The sequence below is a fragment of the Neofelis nebulosa genome, chromosome 10, assembly GCF_028018385.1.
Source record: "Neofelis nebulosa isolate mNeoNeb1 chromosome 10, mNeoNeb1.pri, whole genome shotgun sequence".
Taxonomy (NCBI): Eukaryota; Metazoa; Chordata; class Mammalia; order Carnivora; family Felidae; genus Neofelis; species Neofelis nebulosa.
The window spans coordinates 109,737,308-109,755,801 of record NC_080791.1 but is presented as its reverse complement, the minus strand read 5'-3'; the positions used below and the strand labels follow the sequence as shown (position 1 = coordinate 109,755,801).

Below are 18,494 nucleotides of genomic sequence, written 5' to 3'. Positions count from 1 at the left end.
TATAACCCTCCAAGTAAAATAAATAACCAAAAGTTCATCCTGATTAAATAACTGGATTAATAAATAAATGATTTAGAAGGGACAACACTTCATTATAGATAAATTCCAATAAATAAATGTAGAAGAAATGAGGACATATGATATCACAGTAATACTACAGTAATAATTGCTACAGGCCAGATCTACCAATGAATATTAAGTTAGTAGATGAACATTTAAGGAAAAACAGTATATTTGCAAATTCTCACAGTATTTCCCCCAAATATTTAAAAATTACACAAAGTAACTCTACTTAGAAAAATCTGACAGATAACACCTTAACCAAATGATCAAGGTTAATATTGCCACTAAAGAGACATCAACATCATCAATTCCCTCATAACGCACACTGAAATGGGCACATCACCTGTTTGGTATTCTTCCCAACAATGCATAACCTCAATCTCATACAAGAAAACATCACGCAAGTTCAAATTGAAGGACATTCTACAAAATACCTGACAAGTACTTTTCAAAAGTGTCAAGGTCATAAAAGAAAAAGGAAGTTGGAGAAACTGTCACAGATTGAAAGAGATTAATAAGACCTAACAACTAAATGCAAAGTGAGGTCCTGTAACGGATCCAGCAACCAAAAAAGGACATTAGTAGAAAAGTTGGTAAAATCTTAATGAAGTCTATAGTTTAGTTAATACTGTTTTACTAGTGTTAATTTGTTAGTTTTGATGATTGTACTATAAGGGGTTTAAAATATCAATCATAGGGACGCCTGGGTGGCTCAGTCGGTTGAGCGTCTGACTTCAGCTCAGGTCATGATCTCACAGTCTGTGAGTTTGAGCCCCACGTCAGGCCCTGTGCTGACAGCCCTGAGACTCGAGCCTGCTTCAGATTCTGTGTCTCCCTCTCTCTCTGCCCCTCCGCCGCTCATGCTCTGTCTCTCTCTCGCTTTGTCAAAAATAAATAAACATTAAAAATATATATTACAGGGAAAACTGGATGAAAGATGTACAAGAATTCTTTGTGCTGTTTTTGCAACTCTTCTGTAAGTCTAAAATTATTTGCAAATTAAAAATATAAATATTCTGCAAAAGAATGAAACTGGACCGCTATCTTACACCATACACAAAAATTAACTCAAAATGGATTAAAGACCAGGGGCCCCTGGGTGGCTCAGTCTGACTCTTGGTTTTGGCTCAGGTCACAATCTCACGGTTTCATGAGTTTGAGCCCCACATCGGGCTCTGCACTGACAGCATGGAACCTTCTTGGGATTCTCTGTCTCCCTCTCTCTCTGCCCCTCTCCCACTCGTGCTGTCTTTCTCAAAATAAATTAAAAAAAAAAAAAAAAAAAAAGGATTAAAGACCATGAATGTAAGACCTGAAATCACAAAACTCCTAGAAGAAAACAGACAGGAAGCTCCTTGACATTGGTCTTGGTGATTAATTTTTGGATTTGACACCAAAAACAAAGGCAGCAAAAATAAAAATAAACAAATGAGACTACATCAAGCTAAAAAGCTTCTGCAGAGCTAAGGAAACCATCAACAAAATGAAAAGGCAACTTACTAATAAATGTGAGAAAAATTTGCAATTCATGTATATGATAAAAGGAGTTCATATCTGTAATATATAAAGAACTCATACAAACCAATAGCAAAAAGATAAGAAATAATAAAGTGTTGGTGAGGATGTGGAGAAAAATGAACCTTGTGCACTGTTGGGAAGGATGTAACCTTACTATGTAACCACTATGAAAAAACAGTATGGAGGCTCCTCAGAAAATTAACACTATAACTACCATATGACCCAGCAACTCCACTTCTTGGTATATATCTAAAGACAACAAAAACACTAACTTGAAAAGACATATGCACCCCCATGTTCACTGCAACATTATTTACAATGGCCAAGACATGGAAACAACCTGTTTCCACTAATGAATCAATGGATAAAGAAAATGCTGGGACCTCTAGGTGGCTCAGTCAGTTAAGCACCCAACTCTTGATTTCGGCTCAGGTCAGGATCTTATGGTGGTGAGACTGAGCCCCGCCACAGGCTCCGCACTGGGTGGTAGCATGCTTAAGATTCTCTCCCTCTCTCTCCCTCTGCCCCTCTTCTGTTCATGCTCACTTTCTCAAAAAAAAAAAAAAATTTTTTTTAAGGAAATGTGGCATGTATATATACAATGGAATATTATTCAGCCTTTAGAAAAATGAAATCTTGGGCACCAAGGTGACTCAGTAGGTTAAGCATCTGACTCTTGATTTCCTCTCAGATCATGATCTCACGGTTCATGAGATCAAGCCCAGCAGGGGGCTCTGCACTAACAATGCAGAGCCTGCTTGTGATTCTCTCTCATCCTCTCTCTCGCCCCTCCCCTGCTCTCTCACGCTGTCTCTCAAAATAAATAAGTAAACATTACAAAAATTATTAAAAAGAAAAAAAAGAAAAATGAAATCTTGCCCTTAGTGACAACACAGATGAACCTTGAAGGCATTATGTTAAGTGAAGTAAGTCAGAAAAGGACAAATACCATTTGATCTCACTTATACGTAGAATCTAAAAGAAAAAATGAGCTTATAGATACAGAAAACATATTAGTGGCTCCTGGTAGTGGGGGTGGAGGAGGTAAAGGGGTCAAAAGGTATAAACTTCCAGTTATAAAGTAAGTCAAGGGAATGTAAAGTTCACCATGGTGACTATAGTTACTAATATTGTATTACACATTTAAAGTTGCCAAAAACAAGTTACCATAAGAAAAAAAATTGTATCTATGTATGGTGATGGACATTAGACTTATTGCAACGATCATTTCACAATGTATGTAAATGTCACATCATTATGTTATATACCTGAAACTAATATATCATTATACCTCAATTTAAAAAATGTTCCTTGTCGGATTATTTTGATGCTTTTATAAAAAAAATCAAGTAGCCATATAAGTATGGGCCTATTTCTGGACTCCATTTTTTCCCCATTTTTCTGTCTTTATGCCAATTCAATACTGTCTTAACTATTGTAGCTTTCTAGAAAATATTCTGTTGGGTAAGTTAAGTCCTCCAGTAATGTTCTTCTTTTTTAAGATTCTTTTAATTATCCTAGATCCTTTCCATTTCCATATAATATTTTCCCTGTTTTTCCCTGCCCCTCTTGCACAGGCACATTCTCTCTCACTCAAGAAAAAAAAATTCAAGTAATTAATTAATTAAAGAAAAGAAAAATAATTAATTAAAAATTAATAACCTTTGGAGACTTCTGGGGGAGAGGGCAGAGTAGGAGGAGCCTAGGCTTACCTTGTCCCACAGATACACCTAGATAACACCCACATCAGTGTAAATAACTCAGAAAATGACCTGAACACTAGCGGCACAGATAGATAAATGTAGACAAAAGGCCACATAGAAGAGGGTAGGAAGTGCAGGAACACAGTAAGGAGACAAAATGACCCACAGCACTGTCCACAGGAGGGAGGAACACCAGGGCATGGAGAGAGGAGAGGAGCAGACCCCACATCAGGCACCCCAGTCACAGAGGACCCAAACTGACAAGACAAATCCCCATAACATTCGGGTTTGAAAACTAGAAGGGCCTAACTTCACAAGTTATTACAATCAGTGGGGCTTGACACCTGGCACTTTAAAAATCAGCAGCTGGGCTCTGGGAGAGCTGGAAGGGATAGGAAACTGAGTCCCCATCCTTAAAGAGACAGCACAACAAATAGCCCTGCTGAGATACAGCATGGAAGCAGCAGCTTGAAAAATACCTGGGGAGAGGTATGAAGAGAGGGAGACTTCTCCAAGAATAAAAGAGGGGGCAGGCACCATTTCCCTCCCCTATACCCCACCCTAGATATAGAGACTCCTGTAAGAACCATTGCAGAGCAAACACTCTCCACCTAGCTTGTTAACAGTGTGCTCCGTCCTTAGGGTTTTCCTTAGGGTTTTCCTTCAGCAGGAAGCACCCCCCTCCATCCTAGCCTGGGCAGGAGTTTTCCCCAGTGGGTGCAAGCCCCCTCCTGCAGCAGACTGGCAGAACTTGCTAGCACTGTGGGCCCTGCCCCTGCATTCTCCTGTAGACACACCCCCTCCAACAATCCTTGGCAGGAACCCATCCAGAGTGGTGCCACAAGCCTGGCAGTGTGCAAGCAGCCCTCACAGGGGCCAGCACAACTCCAAAGTGACTCCTGCCCTGAAGTGAGGGGAAGATAACCACACACACCAGTCTGACTGTGGCCCTAGCAGTGGATTGGGGGAGACATCGGGTCTGACTGCAGGCCCTACCCACCAATGAAAGCTTCTCAGAGGACAACACAGGGAAAGTGCCCTACAGTTCAGTGCTACCACAGCTTTGGTAAAACCCTGGTCTGACTCAATTCAAACCCAGTGTGGCTCCACCATGGCCCACTAACAACACAGGGACCAAAATCTGCCCACAACAAAGACAGCCATTGCAGAAGATTGGACTGAAGGCAAATGCAGCTTGGCCACAAAAGCAGGGCACATGCAACATACAGGAGACACCCCAGGTTCTGGTGAACAGAGGACATTGCACTACAGGCCACTACAGGACCTCTTCTTCATAAGGCCACTAATTTCAAGAGCAGGAGATATAGCTGACTTTCCTAACACATAGAAACAGACACAAGGAGTAAGACAAAATGAGAAGACATAAGAATATGTCCCAAATTAAAGAACAGGAAAACATCACAGCAAAAGAGCTAAACAAAATGGAGGTAAGTAATATGCCTGATAGAGAATTTAAAGTAATGGTCATAAAGATACTCACTGGACTTGGTGGAAAAAACAGAGAACTTCAGTGAGACTCTCAACAAAGAGATAGACAACATAGGGGCGGCTGGTTGGCTCGGTCGGTTAAGCATCTGACTTCAGCTCAGGTCGATCTTGCGGTCTGTGAGTTCGAGCCCCGCATCGGGCTCTGGGCTGATGGCTCAGAGCCTGGAGCCTGCTTCCGATTCCGTGTCTCCCTCTCTCTCTGCCCCTCCCCCGTTCATGCTCTGTCTCTGTCTCAAAAATAAATAAACGTTAAAAAAAAGTTTAAAAAAAAGAGATAGACAACATAAAAAAGAACCAACCAGAGGTAAAGAACTCAATAATTAAAACTAAAAATACATCAGAGGGAATAATTAACAGACCAGAGGAAGCAGAAGAATGGATAAGTGACCTGGAGAAGAGTAACAGAAAGCAATCAAGCTGAACAAAAGAGAGAAAAGAAATAATAAAAAATGAAAATAGGCTTAAGGGAACTCAGAAATACTGTCAAGTCACATTACAGGAGTCCTAGGAGGAGGAGAAAAAGGGTGGCAGAACATTTATTTGAAGAAATTATAGCTGAAAACTTCCTGAATATGAGGAAGGAAACAGAAATCCAAGGCACAGAGAGCCCCCAACAAAATCAACCCAAGCAGGTCCATACCAAGAAACACAGAAGAGGATGGATGCCACCATGATGTTTTATTTTATAGTAAAGACTTCACCAAAACACTACTAGAACTGATATATCTATTCAGTAAGGTCACAAGATACAAAACAATATACAAAAATCCTTTGTATTTCTATACACTAATAATGAAGTAGCAGAAGGAGAAATTAAGAAAATAGTCTCATTTACAATTACGCTGAAAATAATAAAACACATAAGAATAAACTTAACCAAGGAGATTAAATACTTGTACTCTTAAAACAATAAAACACTGATGAAAGAAACTGAAGATGACACAAACAAGTGGAAAGATATTCCATGCTCATGGACTGAGAGAACACTGTTAAAATGTCTATAGTACAAAAAGCAATCTACAGATTTAATGCAATCCCTATCAAAATACCATAGGCATTCTTCACAGAACTAGAACAAATAATCCTAAAATCTGTATGGAACCACAAAAGACCCTGAATAGCCAAAGCAATCTTAACAAAGAAAAACAAAATTGGAGGTGACGTGTCACAATCCCACACTTATATTACAAAGCTGCAGTAATCAAAACAGTATGGTACTGGCACAAAAACAGACACACAGATCAACAGAACAGAATAGAGAACCCAGAAATAACCCATGATTGAGGCACTTGGGTGGCTTAGTCATTTAAGCGTCTGACTTTGGCTCAGGTCATGATCTCATGGTCCATGAATTCAAACCCCACATCAGGCTCTGTGCTGACAGCTCAGACCCTGGAGTCTGCTTCAGATTCTGTGTCTCCCTTGCTCTCTGCCCCTCCCACACTCATGCACACACACACACTCTCTCTCTCAAAAATAAAAAATTTAAAAAATTAAACCTCTATTTAAAAAGAAATAAACCCATGATTATATGGGGGTCAATTAATCTTCAACAAAGAAAGCAAAAATAAGCAATAGGAAAAAGACAGTCTCTTCAACAAATGGTGTTAGGAAAACTGAACAGCTACATGTGAAAAAATGAAACTAGACCACTTTCTCCATACATAAAAATAGACCTAAAATGAATTAAAGACCTAAATGTGAGACCTGAAACCATAAAAATCCTAGAAGAGAGCACATGCAGTAATTTCTCTGACATCACCCATAGCAACATTTCTCTAGATATGTCTCCTGAGGCAAAGGAAACAAAAGCAAAAATAAATTATTGGGACTACATCAAAATAAAAAGCTTCTGCACAGCAAAGGAGACAATCAACAAAACTAAAAGACTACTACTGAATGAGAGAAGATATTTGCAAATGTCATACCCAATAAAGGGTTAGTATCCAAAATATATAAAGAACTTATACAACTCAACTTATACAACTCAACACTCAAAAAACAAATACTCCAACCAAAAAATGGACAGAAGACATGCACAGACATTTCTCTGAGGAAGGATTACAGGTGATCAACAGAGACATGAAAAGATGCTCAACATCACTCATCATCGGGGAAATGCAAATCAAAACTACAATGAGGTATCGCCACACACCTGTCAGAATGGCTAAAATGAAAAACACAAGAAACAAGTGTTGGCAAGGATGTGGAGAAAAAGGAACTCTAGTGCATTGTTGGTGAGGAATGCCAACTAGTGCAGCCACTGTGGAAATCAGTACAGTGGTTCCTTAAAAAATTCATGATTGAATTACCATATTATCCAGTAATTCCACTACTTACCAAAAAAACCCCATGAAAACATTAATTCAAAAGATATATTTACCCCTACGTTTATTACAGCATTATTTACAATAGCCAAGATATGGAAGCAACCCAAGAGTCCATAGATATGTGAATGCATAAAGATGTGATATATATTTTTTGCAACAGGTTTACAGCCAGAACACAGGTGTCATGAAAACCACGGCTAACCTAAACCAAAATGGGAAAGAAAAATACTCATATCAACATCATCGTCAATGGACACACAGATTCAGGTAGGTCTACCACTACTGGTCATCTGATCTACAAATGTGATGGGATCAACAAAAAACCTATTGAAAAATTTGAGAGGGAGGCTATTGAGATGGGAAAGAGCTCCTTCAAGTATGCATGGGTCTTGGATAAACTGAAAGCTGAATGTGAACATGGTATCACCATTGATATCTCCCTGTAGAAATTCAAGACCAGTAAGTGTTATGTGACCATCATTGATGCCCCAGGACACAGAGACTTTATAAAAAACATTATTACAGGCACATCTCAGGCTGACTGTGCTGTCCTGATTGTTGCTGCTGGTGTTGGTAAATTTGGAGCAGTATCTCCAAGAATGGGCAGACCTGTGAGCATGTTACACATTGGGTGTAAAATAACTTATTATTGGTGTTAACAAAGTGGATTCTACTGAGCCACCTTACAGCCAGGAGATATGAGGAAATAATAAGGAAGTCAGCACCTACATTAAGAAAATTGGCGGGGCGCCTGGGTGGCGCAGTCGGTTAAGCGTCCGACTTCAGCCAGGTCACGATCTCGCGGTCCGTGAGTTCGAGCCCCGCGTCAGGCTCTGGGCTGATGGCTCAGAGCCTGGAGCCTGTTTCCGATTCTGTGTCTCCCTCTCTCTCTGCCCCTCCCCCGTTCATGCTCTGTCTCTCTCTGTCCCCAAAAAATAAATAAAAAAACGTTGAAAAAGAAAATTTAAAAAAAAAAAAAAAAAAAAAAAAGAAAATTGGCTACAACCCCGACACAGTAGCATTTATTACAATTTCTGGTTGGAATGATGAAAACGTGCTGGAGCCAAGTCCTAACATGCCTTAGTTCAAGGGATGGAAAGTCACCCATAAAGATGGCAAGGCCAGTAGAACCACACTTCTTGAAGCTCTGGATTGCATTCTGCCACCAACTCAACCAACTGACAAGCCCTTGCGTCTTCCTCTTCAGATGTCTACAAAATTGATGGTATTGGTACTGTCCCTGTGGGCCGAGTGGAGACTGGTATTCTTAAACCTGACATGGTGGTCACCTTTGCTCCAGTCAATGTTACACAACTGAAGTAAAGTCTGTTGAAACATACCATGAAACTCTGAGTGACACTCTTCCTGGGGACAATGTGGGCTTCAATGTCAAGAACATATCTGCCAAAGATGTTCATTGTGGCAATGTGGCTGGTGATAACAAAAATGACCTACCAATGGAAGCAGCTGGCTTCATGGCTCAGGTGATTATCTTGAACCATCCAGGCCAAATCAGCGATGGATATACACCTGGGCTGGATTGTCACCTAGCTGTTCACTGAGCCAAAGGAGATTGATCATCATTCTGGAAAAAAGTTACACAATGGTTCCGAAGTTCTTGAAATCTGGTGATGCTGCCATTGTTGGTATGGTTCCTGGCAAGTCTATGAGTGTTGAGAACTTCTCTATCCTCCTCTGAGCTCTTCTGCTGTTTGTGACATGAGACAGATGGTTGCTATGGGTGTCATCAAAGCAGTGGACAAGAAGGTAGCTCGAGCTGGCAGTCACCAAGTCTGTTCCAAAAGCTCAAAAGGCTAAATGAATATTATCCTGAATACCAGTCATCCCAGTCTTAAATCAGTGGTGGAAGAACAGTCTCAGAACTGTTTGTGTCAATTGGCCATTTAATAGTAAAAGACTCGTTAATGGTAACAATGCATTATAAAACCTTCAGAAGGAAAAGAGAATGTTTTGTCGATCACTTGGGTTTGTGTGTGTGTGTGTGTGTGTGTATGTGTGTGTGACAGTTTTAAGTTATTAGTTTTTAAAATCAGTACTTCTTAATAGAAACAACTTGACCAAAATTCTGTCATGGAATTTTGAAACCCATTAAAATAGAAGCTTAATGAGGAAAAAAAAAAAAGACGGGAGATACACATACATACACACACACACACACACACACACACACACACACACACTGGAATATTACTCAACCATAGAAAAGAATGAAATCTTGCCATTTGCAACAATATAGATGAATCCGGACAGTATAATGCTAAGTGAAATAAGTCAGACTGAAAAGGGCAAATACCATATGAATTCACTCAGATGTGGAATTCAAGAAAACAAATGAACAAAGAGAAAAAGATTCTTAAACAAAAAAACATATTCTTAAATATAGAGAACAAAATGATTACCAGAGGGGGAGGTGGATGGGGCGAATGGGTGAAATAGGGAGAGGGGATTAAGAGTACACTTATGATGAGCACTACCTGAGTAATACACAGAATTGTTGAATCACTAGACTGTCTACTTGAAACTAATATGTTAATTATAATGGAATTAAAACTATATGTTAATTATAATGGAATTTAAAATGTTTAAATGAATAACCTTTATTTTTTTACAGCAGTTTTGAGGGAAAAGTTGAGGGAAGATACAAAGAATTCTCATATACCTCTGTCCCCATACAAACACAACCTCTTCCACTATCAACTTCCAGTACCATAATGGTACATTTGTTATAATCAATGAAGTTAATGAACCAAGTGACATATCATCATCACCGTAAGTCCACAGGATTCATTCCTACTGTTGTTATCCATCCTATGGGTTTTGATTAACATATATGTATCCACCATTATAGGATTACAAAGAATAGTTTCACTGCCCTGAAAATCTTCTGTGCTTTCCCTATTCATCTCTGCTTCCCTTCAACCCCTGGCAACCATGAATCCTTTTATAGTCTTCATGGTTTTACCTTTTCCAAAATGTCATATACTTGGAATAATGCAGCTTGTAGCCTTTTTGGATAGGTTTCTTTACTCAGTAACATGCACTTAAGTTTCATCCATATATTTTTATGGCTTGATAGCTCATCTTAGTGCTGAATAATATTCTACTGTTTAGATATATATAATTTATCTACTTATCTGCTGAAGGAGATCTTGTTGCTTCCAAGTTTTGACGATTAGGAAGAAAGCTTCTATATAAACATCCATGCACAGGCTTTTATGTGGATGTAAGTTTTCAATTCATTTGGGTAAATACCAAAGAGCATGACTGATTACTGGATCATATTGTAAGAGTATATTTAATTTTGTAAGAAACTGCAAAACTGTCTTCCAAAGTGGCTGCAACAATGAATGAGAGTTCCAATGTTCCAAATCTTTGCTAGCATTTGGTATCAGTGTTCTGGGTTTTGGCTATTCTAACAGGTGTGTAGTGGTATCTCATGGTTTTCATTTGCAATTCCCTAAACAATATGATGTAGAGCATCTTTTCATGTGTTTACTTGCAATCTGTTTATCTTCTTTGGTAAGATGCCTATACAGGTCTTCTGCCCATTTAAAAAAAATTTTTTTTATTGTTTATTTATTTTTGAGAGAGAAAGAGCTCAAGTGGAGGAGGATCTGCCCATTCCTTTAAATGGGTTGTTTTCTTATTAAAAGTTATTTTATATTTTGGATAGCAATCCTTTAATCAGATGTGTCTTTTGCAAATATCTCCCAGTCTGTGGCTTGCCTTCTCATTCTCTTGGTGTTATCTCTACAGAGCATAACTTTTTAATTTGAATAAGGCCCAGCTTATCCATTATTTCTTCCATGGATCATTCCTTTGTTGTTGTATGTAAAAAGTCATCTCCATACCCAAAGTCACCTACATTTTCTTCCATGAGTTCTACAGTTTTGTGTTTTACATTTATGATCCATTCTGAGTTAATTTTTATAAAGGTGTAATACATGTCTAGATTCATGTTTTTGTATGTGTGTGTCTAGTTGTTCCAGTACCATTTGTTGAAAAGACTATCTTTGCTCCATTGTAGTACCTTTACTTCTTTGTCAAAGATCAGTTGACTATATTTATGTGAGCTCTCTGTTAGGGCTCTATTTCTGGTCTCCCTATTCAATTCCACTGATCTATTTGTCTATTTTTTCACCATCACCACACCACCCTGATTAATGCAGCTTTATAGTAAGTCCTGAAGTCAAGTAGTGCCAGTTCTGACTTTGTTCTTCTCCTTTAATACTGAGTTGGCTATTCTGGGTCTTTGGTCTCTCCATATAAACTTTAGAATCAGCTTGTCAATATTCACAAAATAACTCACTGGGATTATGACTGGGATTGCATTGGAACTATACAAACTGGGAAGAACTGACATCTTGCCAATACTGAATCTTCCTATCCAGGACATGGAACATCTCTTCCACTTATTTCTAGTTCTTTGATATCTTACATCAAAACTTTATATATTTCCTCATATAGATCTTATACATTTTTTTTTTTACTTTACACCTAAGTGTTTCATTTTAGCAGTGATAATGTAAGCAGTAATATATATTTTTTAAATTTTTTATCATTTATTCATTTTTTGAGAGAGCGAGCAAGCGCACAAGTGGGGGAGGAGCAGAAAGAGAGGGAGACAGAATCAGAAGCAGGCTCCAGGCTCTGAGCTGTCAGCACAGAGCCCGACGTGGGGCTTGAACCCACAAACTGTGAGATCATGACCTGAGCCAAAGTTGGATGTTTAACCGACTGAGCCACCCAGGCACCCCAAGAGTAATATATTTTTAATTTAAAATGCCACTTATTCATTGTTGGTGTATAAAAAACCAATGGACTTTTGTACATTAAGCTTATATCCTACAGCCTTGCTAAAAATGCTTATTCATCCTTATAAATTTTTTAACCAGTTTGTCAATTTCTACAAAAGTCTGCTGATAACTATGATTGTGTTGAATTCCGAGATCAACTTGGGAAGAACAGACATCTTAGCAATACTGAATCTTCCAATCTTCCAATAGTATCTCTCTCCATTTATTGTTTAATTTCTCTTAACAGTGTTTTATAGTTTTCAGCATAGAGAACTTCTTATTTTTACATTAAATTTATCCCTAAGTGTTTTGTTTCTTGATGCTATTATCAATGGAACTTATCTTTTTAAAGTAAGCTCTACACCCAACATGGGTCTTGAACTCGCAACCCCTAGATCAAGAGTCACATGCCTCACTGACTGAGCCAGACAGGTGCCCTGAAACTGTTTTTTTTTTTTCCAGTTGTTTGCTGCTAGTATATTAATTTTTTGTTTATAGACTTTATATCCTATGACCTTGCTAAATACGTTTCTTCTAATATTTATTTTGCAGATTCCCTAGAATTTTGTACATAATCATTTCATTTGTAAATAAAGACAGTTTTACTTATGCCTTCCCAACTTCTATGCCTTTTATTTTTCTTGCTTTATTACATTGACTAGGACCTTTGCTATGATTTAAGTTTATTTGTTTATTTTGAGAGACAGAGCAGGGGGAGGGGCAGAGAGAGAGAGTCCCAAGCATGCTCCGCACTGTCAGTGCAAGGCCTGGTGGGGGGCTCTATCTCACAAGTTCTGAGACCATGACCTGAGTGAAAATCAGGAGTCAGACACTTAACCAACAGAGCCACCCAGGTACCCCAGATTTTTTAACTGATACTTTCAAAGACTTCTTATGAAATAAGAAAATACTCCCAGTGAAAAATATAAGATATACTATGCAATAGGATATTTATATAAATATTTAGATACATAAACATAGGCTTTAAGAAAAAATATTTAAATGTTTAATTATCTCTAGAAGTATAGGTAATATTTGTTTCTTTCATTATTCTTTGTTTTATATCATACATATAAAATATTTCATAAATAAGAAAAAAATAATTTTAAAACAATTTATTTATTTTTGAGAGAGCACGCCCATGAGCTGGGGAGGGGCCTGATGCAGGGCTTGAACTCAGGAATTGTGAGATCATGACCTGGATGCTCAACCGACTTAGCCACCCAGGCACCCTGGAAAAATTAATTTTTAAATACCCAAAGAGTAAATACTAAAGAACTTGGATTTGATTTACCAAATAAATGCAGACAAGTCTAGAATACCTTAAAAAATAAAATTCTTGTCAGCTATTAGTCTATACAGTTTACATTCTATATCTGATAACTAATATGTACAGAAATTATTCTGGGGCGCCTGAGTGGTCAGTTGGTTGAGCATCCAACTCTTGATTTCATCTCAGGTCATCCCAGGTTCATGGGATCAAGCCCTGCATCAGGCTCTGAGCTGAACATGGAGTCTGTTTAAGATTCTCTCTCTCTCTCTCTCTCTCTCTCTCTCTCTCTCACTCTCTGCCCCTCTTACCTACTCGTGCTCTCTCTCTCTAGAAAAAAATAAGTAAATAAAAAGAAATTTAAAAAAATAAATTATTTCTTTTTGAGAATAAAAGGTATGGAGAAATCAAAGTGTTTTTATTCTTGTTATGATTGTTTCAATAAATAACGCGAGCTGATGTCATTTAGTTTTTTGATAGCTTCCCCAAAACAAGTAATACATAGTCAAGAAATCCTTTCAGAAAGTTTGAAGCAAAACAGAGAAATTATTTAGAACACAACCTGACTATTCAGAGTAAAACTAAATGAATGTTATTATTAATAATGGGTGATATTTATTTAAGCATTTCCTATGTATTGGGCACTGTACTAACACTTTATAATATTATCTAACTAAATTCGTGTGATTCTAGGAGATAGGCATTCTATTATTGCCCCCATTTTTACAACTGAGAAAAATTGTTTACACATGTCACATCACATGTAAAAGTTAGGGTTCTAGCACAGAGCTGACTGACTATATAAGCTTTAGACCTATATACCTATATAGGTATAGGTATATATACCTATTTAGTGTAAAATAAAATCTGATAATAAAAGTAACAGTATAGACACTCAGTTTTTATTATTTTAATCTCTTTGGGAAAGAACATCATCGTACAAATAGCTCCTGTTTAAAGAATTTTTTTTTTGATGTTTATTTAGTTTGAGAAAGAGTGTGAGCAAGGAGAGGGGCAGAGAGAGAAGAGAGAGAGAATCCCAAGCAGGTTCCATGACATCAGCACAGAGCCTGATCTGGGACTCAACCTCACAAACCATGAGATCATGAACTGAGCCAAAATCAAGAGTCAGACGCTTAACCAACTGAGCCACCCAGGTGTCCCATTTAAAGAACATTTTTAAATAATATTCTAGTTCTTCAAGAACTTCCACAGGGATACTCTTGTACCAGTAGAGTATCAGAAGAAAATAAGATTCAGGAAATCATTACACTAAACCTATCATTCCATAGCCACTGTGCATCTTGAAACAAAATGGCATACAATAGTGAAATGAATCTCAATGATTTGTACGTGTCAAGCCTAAAAATACAAATTGTATAGTATCTAAGTCTGTTTGGGCTCCTATAACAAAATATCACAGACCTTGGCAGCTTATAAACAACAGGTATTTATTTCTCACAGTTCTGGAGGCTGAAGTTGGGTTCTGGGCCCTCTTACAGGTTCCAGACTTGTCATTGCATTCTCACATGGCATAAAGAGCTAGGAAGCTCTGTGAGGTCTTTGTTATAAGGGTACTAATCCCATTCATGAGGACTCCATCCACATGAGCTAAGCACTTCCCAAAGGTCCCCTCACCTAATACCATCACGTTGAGCATTAAGATTCCAACATATGAATGTTTGGGGAAATAAATATTCAGATCATAGCACACAGCTAGTAACTGAATTTATTCTAAATTTCACACTAGAAATTTAACTGTAAAGATATGGAGAAAGTTGAGAAAAAGAAAGTACAGATAGTGAACACTTATAAAAAGTTTCAAACAGATACAAATTAACTAGTAAATTCGCTAAAATATTTTAAGTAACTGAAATTCCCAATGCTGGCAAAGTATAAGAAGTTGATATCCTCACTTACAAATGCTACATTACATGACACAACTTTTTTTTTTTTTTTTTTTTTTTTTTTGAGAGAGAGAGGTGCAGGGCGCAAGTGAGTGGGGGGGGGGGGGGGAGAGAGTGAATCCCAGGAGACGCAGAGAGAGAAAGAGAGAAAGAGAGAAAGAGAGAAAGAGAGAAAGAGAGAAAGAGAGAAAGAGAGAGAGAAGCAGGGCTCATCCGAAGTGGGGCTCGCATTTAACCAAAGCAGGGCTCGGGCTCACTTGATGCAGGGCTAGAGCTCACCCAACTCAAACTCAAGAACCATGAGATCATAACCTGTACGTGAGTCAGATGTTTAATGACTGAGCCACCTAGGCACCTGACACAACTTTTTTTAAATGCCTACAGATATCAAAATATTAATTTATGATACATCTTATGGACAATTTATTCATTAAAAATAATAACTAGAAGACTATGTCATAACATGAAAAAAATGCTTGCATGTCAAGTTAAAAAAAAGTAGTAGGACAAAACTAGGCATATACTGTGATTACAACTGTTTTAAAAATATACGGGAGGGGCACCTGGGTGGCTCAGTTGGTTAAGCGTCCGACTTCGGCTCAGGTCATGATCTCTTGGTCTGTGAGTTCGAGCCTGCGTCAGGCTCTGTGCTGACAGCTCAGAGTCTGGAGCCTGCTTCGGATCCTGTGTCTCTGTCTCTCTCTCTCTCTGCCCCACCCCTGCTCATGCTCTGTCTCTCTCAGTCTTTCAAAATTGAATAAATGCTAAAAAAAAATTTTTTTAAATACATGGGAATTTGGAAGAGAATATAATAAAATGCTAACATTTATTGTGCAAGAAATGTTTTCCTTTCCTCTATTTTCCCAATATTCTAAAATGGGTAATATTGCTTCTGTTAACAAAAAGTTCCTTTTAAAAATAATTTATTTGGGCTGCCTGGGTGGCTCAGTTGGTTAGGAGTCCAACTTTGGCTCAGGTTCATGAGATTGAGTCCCATGTCGGGCTCTGTGCTGACAGCTCAGAACCTGGAGCCTGCTGCAGATTCTGTGTCTCCCACTGTCTCTGCCCTTCTCCCCGACTCATGCACTATCTGTCTGTCTCGCTCTCAAATATAAATAAAACACTTAAAAATTTTTAAAATAAACATTAAAAAATAAAAATAATTCATTTGACGGTGGCTAAATTTGACATCTGGCTGCATGTTGTTTTTTTTATTCTAAGAGACTCAGCAAACCAGCAACTGGCCTGACTTCTGTCCTTTAGCATAGCTTTATAATAATGCTTGCAAGTAATGTACCAGTAAATAAAGCAGCAGTATCAAGCATTTTAAAGAATGAAGCTAATTAAGCCAAAAGATGAAAAGTTCTTTGGTTGGCTCTGTGGCCTGATGCTATTAGTTAAATTGGCTAATTATTTCCACATTATAAAACAACCCCAGACATGCTTTAGTGAAAGAAATAGAAAGCAGAACATTTTAATGGAGGGTCAGCAACCTTTCAGAAATGTTGTGTCAGATCTTCATTCACTACTTCAAAAAAGCAGAGACTAGTTGCCATTGCTGCATATTCAGTGGGCTCTTCCAGCCAAGCAAGCCAGTCAGGAAGTGTGATCACTCAAGTCTATAACAAAGGAATATGCAGCTGAGCCTGATACTACTACTGGTTACCAAACAAAAAGGATGTAAACTGAGAATGGAGGGAGAAAAAACGATCATTTTCCAAAACTATACCTGCCTCTTCAAAGAACCTCAACAACTCAACCACCAAACGTGATACAGGTGATAGATTTCTTCAACCTGTGGTACGAGAGTAAGGTAAGAAGTTGTCAAAGGAAGAGAGAAATTAATTTCTGTTCATTCAGTGAACAGAAATGAGAATTTGTTATCTGAAAAGCTAATATAGGAAGCAAAGCTCTAGCAAAACAGCATACTGTAGAGTAAACCAAAATACTATGGAATAGTGGTTAAGACAGTTTCTGGAGCCAGTCTATCTGGGTTCATATATCCCACTCAACCATTTACTACCTTTGTGACTTTGAACAAATTACTTACCCTTTTTGTTTAAAATGAAATGTCTGCTATTAGTGTTATCACCACCATCAAGAAAAAGGCACAAAAACGACATAAAAAATCAAAAAGAGATAAAAGTACAAATATCTGTAAGTCATAAAAGACTTCACATCAATTAATTTGAAAACTAAGATGAAATGTCTACCATACAGCAGGTGTTCAGTAAGTATGTATCGGATGAATGATTGAAAAGAAGTAAATAGGGGCGCCTGGGTGGCTCAGTCAGTTAAGCCGCCAACTTCGGCTCAGGTCATGATCTCTCGGTCCGTGAGTTCGAGCCCCGCGTCGGGCTCTGTGCTGACAGCTCAGAGCCTGGAGCCTGTTTCAGATTCTGTGTCTCCCTCTCTCTGACCCTCCTCCGTTCATGCTCTGTCTCTCTCTGTCTCAAAAATAAATAAACGTTAAAAAAAATAAATAAAAAAAAAAGAAAAGAAGTAAATAATCTGTGTGTTTGTGGTATTTTTTTTTTTATAAGATATATATGTACCTCCAAAATTGACTCTGGGAGAAACAGAAAACTTAAACCAAACATCATCCAAGAAAACAAACTAGTTATCAAAAGTGTTTCCTACTAGGAGATCCTCGGTGACTGTCAGTTAAGCATCCAACTTCGGCTCAGGTCATGATCTCATGGTTCATGAGTTTGAGCCCCATATCAGGTTCTCTTCTCTCAGCAAAGAGCCCACTTCAAATCCTCTGTCCCCCTCTCTCTGCCCCTCCCCCACACTCACTCATGCTCTCTCTCAAAAAATAAACAAACATTAAAAAAATATATATTTCCCTCTTCACCTACCTTCATCTCAAAATGCCAGGTTCAAATGATTTTTTTTTACAGGTTAGCTTTACCAAATCTTCAAAGAATACATATTAAAAAAAACCCAGAACAGAAATGGATAAACCTACCCAACTCATTTTATAAAGCAAGTATAATCTTGCTACCAGAATAGGACAAGGACAATAGAAATCAATCTCACTGAGAACAAAGATAAAACATTAAATCCAGGATATATAAAAATCTCATGATCAAATTGTGATGGAACTTCATGGATGTCTACCACTATAAATCATCATATTAATAAAGATTTTAAAAACCATAAAATAGGAGCAACTAGGTGGCTCAGTCGGTTAAGTGTCTGACTCTTGATTTCAGTTCAGGTCATGATCTCACAGTTCATGAGATCAAGTCCCATGTTCGGCTCCGAGGTGACAGGACAGAGCCTGCTTGGGATTCTCTCTCCCACTCTCCCTACCTCTCCCCTGCTCATGCTCTCTCTCAAAATAAATAATGGTTTTTAAAAAACCATATCAT

General features: G+C 38.1%; 1 protein-coding gene and 1 pseudogene across 1 annotated transcript in view; one reads left to right on the top strand and one right to left on the bottom strand.

Moving 5' to 3' along the window:
• Window positions 1-18,494, bottom strand: part of TOP6BL (TOP6B like initiator of meiotic double strand breaks) — a 97,458-nt gene that overhangs the window by 53,556 nt on the left and 25,408 nt on the right. The gene's annotated exons all lie outside the window — the stretch shown is intronic.
• Window positions 7,336-9,019, top strand: LOC131488223 (elongation factor 1-alpha 1-like; annotated as a pseudogene).